The sequence below is a fragment of the Canis lupus genome, chromosome 6 (assembly GCF_011100685.1).
Source record: "Canis lupus familiaris isolate Mischka breed German Shepherd chromosome 6, alternate assembly UU_Cfam_GSD_1.0, whole genome shotgun sequence".
NCBI classification, from domain to species: Eukaryota; Metazoa; Chordata; class Mammalia; order Carnivora; family Canidae; genus Canis; species Canis lupus.
This window is the reverse complement of record NC_049227.1, coordinates 15852297-15858698: the sequence shown is the minus strand read 5'-3', so window position 1 is coordinate 15858698 and position 6402 is coordinate 15852297.

Sequence of the window (6402 nt, the reverse complement as noted above, 5' to 3'; positions counted from 1 at the left end):
GACTCTTCCTGACAGGCTTTTGGGTCCCAGGCAGAGAAGTGCTGACTTCCCCAGCAAGACAGCCTGGTGGCCCATTCCCTCCGCTGATAACCTCCAGCGAGCAGCTCCTGGCAAGAACTCCACTTAGCTGTTGGAGTCCGTGTTTGGATGTGAGTCACATTTGGCAGGGGGAGTCCTAGGCACTTTAGGAACCTCCTGGGCAGCTAGCAGGGCCTGTCCGTAGGAAGGCAGTTACTGAGGCACCAAGAGCTTCCCAGCCTCTGCTGCTTTAGACTTAGAGCAGAACCAGTGGTTCAGTGGTTCAGGGAAGGAGCTTCACCCTGCCTCCACCACATGCACAGAACCAATAGATTTTTAAAAAAAAATTTTTTTTTAATTATTTATTTATGATAGTCACAGAGAGAGAGAGAGGCAGAGACATAGGCAGAGGGAGAAGCAGGCTCCATGCACTGGGAGCCTGACGTGGGATTCGATCCTGGGTCTCCAGGATCGCGCCCTGGGCCAAAGGCAGGCGCCAAACCACTGCGCCACCCAGGGATCCCCAGAACCAATAGATTTAATGAGGAATTTGGAGTTTTGTTCTACACTGACTCCAGTTTAAGTGAGGTTGAAGTTGGAGAATCTCACATTTTGGGCTGCTCTTCTTTTTGATGGGCAAGAGGGCCGAGGGAGCTGGAGTACTTCACGGAGTCTGAGCCTAGCCCCAGCTGGGGTTCACCATGTGGCCAAGATCCTTGTCTTTCCAGATTCCCTCAGGCCTTTCCTACCACTCTGGACAGGGCAGAGAGGGCCTTGCCTAAAGCATTGAGCAGTTCATGGTGAGCTCCAAGGTTACAGTGCCATAAACAGGAAATTTGACAGAGCTGTTGTTGCTCTGCATGTGGCCACGTGAGGGGGCAGTTGGAAGTGCTTGATGACCATATATCCATCAGCCACAGACAGTTGGGCTGGCTATTGGGTCTCCCAGCATCTAAATTCTTTCTGGCCTAGGATGGTGCTTGCAGCCTTCACCATGAATTCAGGTAGTTGGGAGAAGAAGATTAGGTCATTTAGGTCACACAGCCATGACAGGCTGGTTTTTCTGTCAGCTGTATAGCCAGCTGCAACACCAGACCTCCTGCCTGTCCTTACCTCTCATGTGTGGAGCTTAACTGTCTTTCCTCTAAGAACAGTTAGTGTCACACACGCTTCGCGTTTCCTTTGATGCGTCACATCAGTTGTCACTGCCTCAGCATGTCCAAGTGCCTTCCCTGTAAGCTTCCTTGGAGCACACCTTAAACACTCTTGTGACTGAATCCAGTTCTGTTGAGTCTAAGCAGGAAGGAGAACTGAAGATAGTGAGCTTGCACATGGAGACCCAAAGCAGCAGTGCTTTTGCGAAATGTAAACAGATCCAGCAAGAAGAGAGAAAAGCTCTATAAAACAGTACACACAAGGGAAATGAGTAATTAGGCCGTCAGCTTCAGGCACAGACTTCCATAAGCAGCTGTAAGTCTTCCTAACCCTGCCAATCCAGGAGCAAGAATTAGGCAGGGAGGTAGGCCTTTATGTGCTGTGTATACAAGTGCATTGAAATTGAGTGTCATGCGCACAGGACCCCATTCCTTTCCATTTTGCCTGATATGCTCCTTCAGGGTAAAGGTATAAAACACATTTAAGGTTCTTTACCTCCTTCCCTGCAATAGTAATTGGCAGTTACTCAACCCCCGTGGGTATCATAAATAAGGAGCACACCAAGAGACTAGGTTGCTGCCATTAGAACGCACTGGCTTTAGCTGGATTGAACTAGTGTCAACCAGTAGACAGTGTGAAGAATGTAATGGTGTGCCCATGGTAAAATCGCCCCCAATTTATGCCCTAATTTTTGTCACAAAGGCCAGGCTTTCTCCTGACTAAGCAAATGGAGTTTGTATATTGATGTGTGCATTCAAAGGAGTGAGTCAGAAGATAGGTTGTCTACGTCAGGGCACCCTGAAGTAGGTGCTACGCTGAACTCTGGAGCATCATTAGTAATGGCAAGAGAGACTGTGATGTATTGCTTCCTACCCTACATGGTAAGTACAGGAAGCAAACCAATACATGATTGTTCACTGCTCTCTTGATAAGACATGGAATTTATACCGACAGCACATGGTTACTTGGGTTTTGTTCTATTCTGGCAGAAGACACATGGCATAAAATGTACCATCTTAACCACTGTTAAGTAAATAGTAGTATAACTATATGCACATTGTTGTGCAACAGATCTCTAGAACTTTTCCTTCTTACAAAACTGAAGCTCTGTCCCCATTAAACATTCATTCCCCATCCCCTCTCCCAGCCCCTAGCACCCACCCTTCTACTCTGTCTCTATGAATTAGTGACTCCAGGGACCTCATGTGAGTGGTGGAATCATACAGGATCTGAACTTCTGTGTCTGGCCGATGTCAATGTGCATGATGTCCTCAAAGTTTATCCACCATGTAGCAGGTGTCAGTGTTTTCTTCCTTTTGAAGAATAAATAATACACCATTGTGCAGATGGACCACATCATGTTTATCCCCTTACTCACTGATGGACACTTGGGATGGCTTTTGTGAACCATGCTGCTATGAACTTGAGTGTGAGAATCCCAGTTGATGGGGCACCTGGAGGGCTCAGTCAGTTAAGCCTCTGAGTCTTGATCTTAGCTCAGATCTTGATCTCAGGGTTGTGAGTTCAAGCCCCATGTTCATGGAGCTTACTTAAAAAAAATCGAAAAGTCACAGTTGCTTGTTTTTAAAAGAAAAAACTCAATTTCCTGAATAAGAACTTTCTTGACTTTAATATTCTATTACTAACATGTAAAAGGAGCATACCCAGCATTTGTACCACTAATATTTTTAACTTCTCTGTGGAGGTAGTGCTTTAATGGTTGTAGATAAAACAACAACCTTGCTCTAACCTGTCCTCTGTGAGGCTCAGCACAAGTAGAATAAATCACCTTTTAAATTCTCAGTGGCCATAAAAATGGAGACAAGTTTTGCTCTTCAGAATAGAGTAGCAAATAGGTCTTGTAGGCACGTGATTTGATGAATGGAGAAGCAGGGATTGCCTGTTGTCCTGCTCTATATCCCTGAGGCAGTAGTCCTCAGGGCGCTGAAGGACAGAAAGGGAGCTAGAGGTCTCAGCTGAAGCAGGCCTGGGGCACACCGTCCTCAGCTCAACCTGGACCCTGGGTCCTGCATCCCAGAAATAACTGGGTAATCCCCCTTTCCTCAGTGCAAAGTGGCCTGAGGATGAGTACTGGCTATAGACTTCTTGGTGGAAGGCCCAGGGGCATTATGATAGTTTGCATTTGCTGTGGTTTGTGTAGTTGTTCCTCATAAGTACCTAGCTTCTCCTTCAGTCGGGGGGCACAGATCCAAGACCAGCTCAGGTCTAGAAATGGAGCAAAGGACCGTGACTTCATGTTGGGGTGGCTTCCTTCAGCCCCTATTACTCATTCAATAATGACTTCTCTTGATTGTATAATTAGGTAATATCTTATTGGCTGCCTATTTGTCCCTTAGGAATACCTGCTTTTTAAATTTTTATTAACCATCTTCATGGCATTGTGCAGGTTACACCCCCTCAACACTCCAACCTTGCTGCTCTTACAAGAACTACATCCACCTTGCTTTTGATAATTAAGTGCAGCCACCTATGATTCTTAGATCCTGATATCCTTGTTGCTGTAATGGAGCCCATTCTATGATAGTGTCTCCTTTGCCTGCTCTGGCTTACAGAGCACAGACACTGCTGAGTTCCTCATTGATTCTGGTGCCGCCACCAGCCCAGTCCTCATTGATGTGGTGAATGGAGTGTCCTCAAACCTTTCTGTGAAATGTGGTTGACTGGTGTGTTGTTTCCAGCCTTATGAGGTACATTCACATTTGCATGCCCACTTCTCTGAGACTTGATTCCTTCTTCCAACATTTACCTCACCAGATAGAACATTTATATTTCTTTTTTTTTTTTAGGATTTTATTTATTTATTCATGAGAGACACAGAGAGAGAGAGAGAGAGAGAGAGAGAGAGAGAGAGAGAGAGGCAAAGACAAAGGCAGAGGGAGAAGCAGGCTTCATGCAGGGAACCTGACATGGGGCTCAATCCCAGAACTCCAGAATCATGCCCTGGGCTGAAGGCGGCGCTAAACCACTGAGCCAGCTGGGCTTCCTGACATTTATATTTCAATTAGTGTGGGTCACCACTTTTTCCAAACTTCCAAGAATCTTCCTAGATGCAAATTAGCACTGCCTCCCAGCATGTTAAATACTATGTCCTGGGAAAGTGCTTCTGTATTGATAAATCCTCCTTTAACCCATCTGATATTCTGCCCCTTGATGCAGCATATCCTGTTGGCACATCTTGGCTAGGTCGTGCAGTGCCTTCAAGATACAATCTCTTCCTTCTCTGGCCAGGCCCAGCTCTTCCTTGGCTGGGTTATATTGTGATTTGAACCCTCAAATCAGCCTGACAGCCAGAAGGGGACTGTAGCCTTTGATAGGACGAAGTAGACTACTACTGCAAGTCCAGAGCATTCAGAGGGACCTAGGGTTCAAAGATTTTTTAGTGTACCAACGTAGTTGTTCCCACCCCAGGTTTCAGGGTCCTTCTCCTTCTAGTTGGGCCCTGACCTTAGCATAGGAGATATGCTAGGATTGAGAATTCAACCTTTTCTGGAGGTCTACTATCTACATCATTAAGTCTTGGACTTGACTCTCAGTTCCTCCTGCAAGACGTGGGGTCTCTCTGAGTGCCACTAGAGAAGACCTGGGGGGGAGCACCTTTCACCTTGAGTTGGTGATTAACCAACCTCAGCCTTCCTTTTCTTCTTCCAGTGCATTGATTGCATCCAGCGACAGCCACCTTGTCCCAGTGTCCTGATACTCACAACTTCCCCACACCTCCCAAATGCATCAGCTAATGTCATTCCTTCCACTGATAGCCCATACCAGTTTACCACTGTTAGGTTTTTATTTTTAATTCATAGATGTCATTTTATTTTTTTAAAGGTATTATTTATTTATTCATGAGAGACAGAGGGGGCGGGGGCAGAAACACAGGCATAAAGAAGCAGGCTCCATGCAGGGAGCCCGATGTGGGACTTGATCCCAGGACTCCAGGATCACACCCTGAGCTGAAGGCAGACACTTAACCACTAAGCCACACCCAGGCGTCCCCATAGGTGTCATTTTGGAAGACAGTTTTAGGTTTACAGGAAAACTTGGGCAGACAATACAAAGATTTCCCATATACTCCCTCTCTTCTTGCACAATTTCCAGTATTACTACCATCTTGCATTGGTGAAGTACATTTGTTATGATCAATGAACCAATATTGATACGTTATTACTAACTAAAATCCATAGTTTATGTTAAAGTTGTCTCCTTGTGTTCTCCAGTTCTATTGGTTTTGACAAAAGTGTGTCATTTGACAAATGTATCCACAATTACATTAACATTCAGAATAGTTTCTGCCCTGGGATGCCTGGGAGGCTCAGCGGTTGAGCAGACGCCTTTGGCTCAGGGTGTGATTCTGCGGTCCTGGGATCAATTCTGCATTGGGCTCCCCACTGGGGTCCCTCTGCCTATGTCTCTGCCTCTTTCTATGTCTCTCATGAATAAATAAATAAAATCTTAAAAAAAAAAAGAATAGTTTCTGCCCAAAAAACTTTGGTGCTTCACCTATTCATTCTTCCCTTTGAAAACCCAGGGAGTCATTGATTTTTTTGCTATCTCCATAATTTCACTTCTTCCAGACCATCATATGGTTGGAATCGTACTGGGTGTAGCCTTTTCAGATTGCTTTTCTTCCCACTTATAATATGCATTTAAGGTTCCTCCATATCTTCTAGTGTCCTGATAGCTCGTTTCTTTTCACTGCTGAATAATATTCCATTGTCTGGATGGACCATGGTTCATTGGTTCATCTATTGAAGGACATCTATGCAGGTTTTTGTGTGGATGAGCTGAAGGCAGATGCTCAACCACTCAGGCGAGGGAGCCACTCAGGCGTCCCTACGATTAGGTGGTTTTAAGTTATGATCCAGTTTGTGTAAATTTTTGTGAAAGGTGTGAAGTCTGTGTCTAGATTCATTCTTTTGCATGTAGATGTCCAATTGTTCCTGCACAACTTGCTGAGAAAACTATTCTTCCTCCATTAAATTTCCTTTGCTCCTTTGTCAAAGATAAGTTGACTGTTTGTGTGGTCTGTTCCCAGGTTCTTTGTTCTGTCCCATTGATCTATTTGTCTGTTCTTTAGCTGATACCATGCTGGTGTTATTACTGTAGCTTCTTAGTACGTCTTGAAGTCAGGCAGCATTAATAGCTTTAACAATTGTTTCACTATGCATGCCAGGGATTATCAAAGCTCAACCTCTAACCTCATTGCCAGCAGGC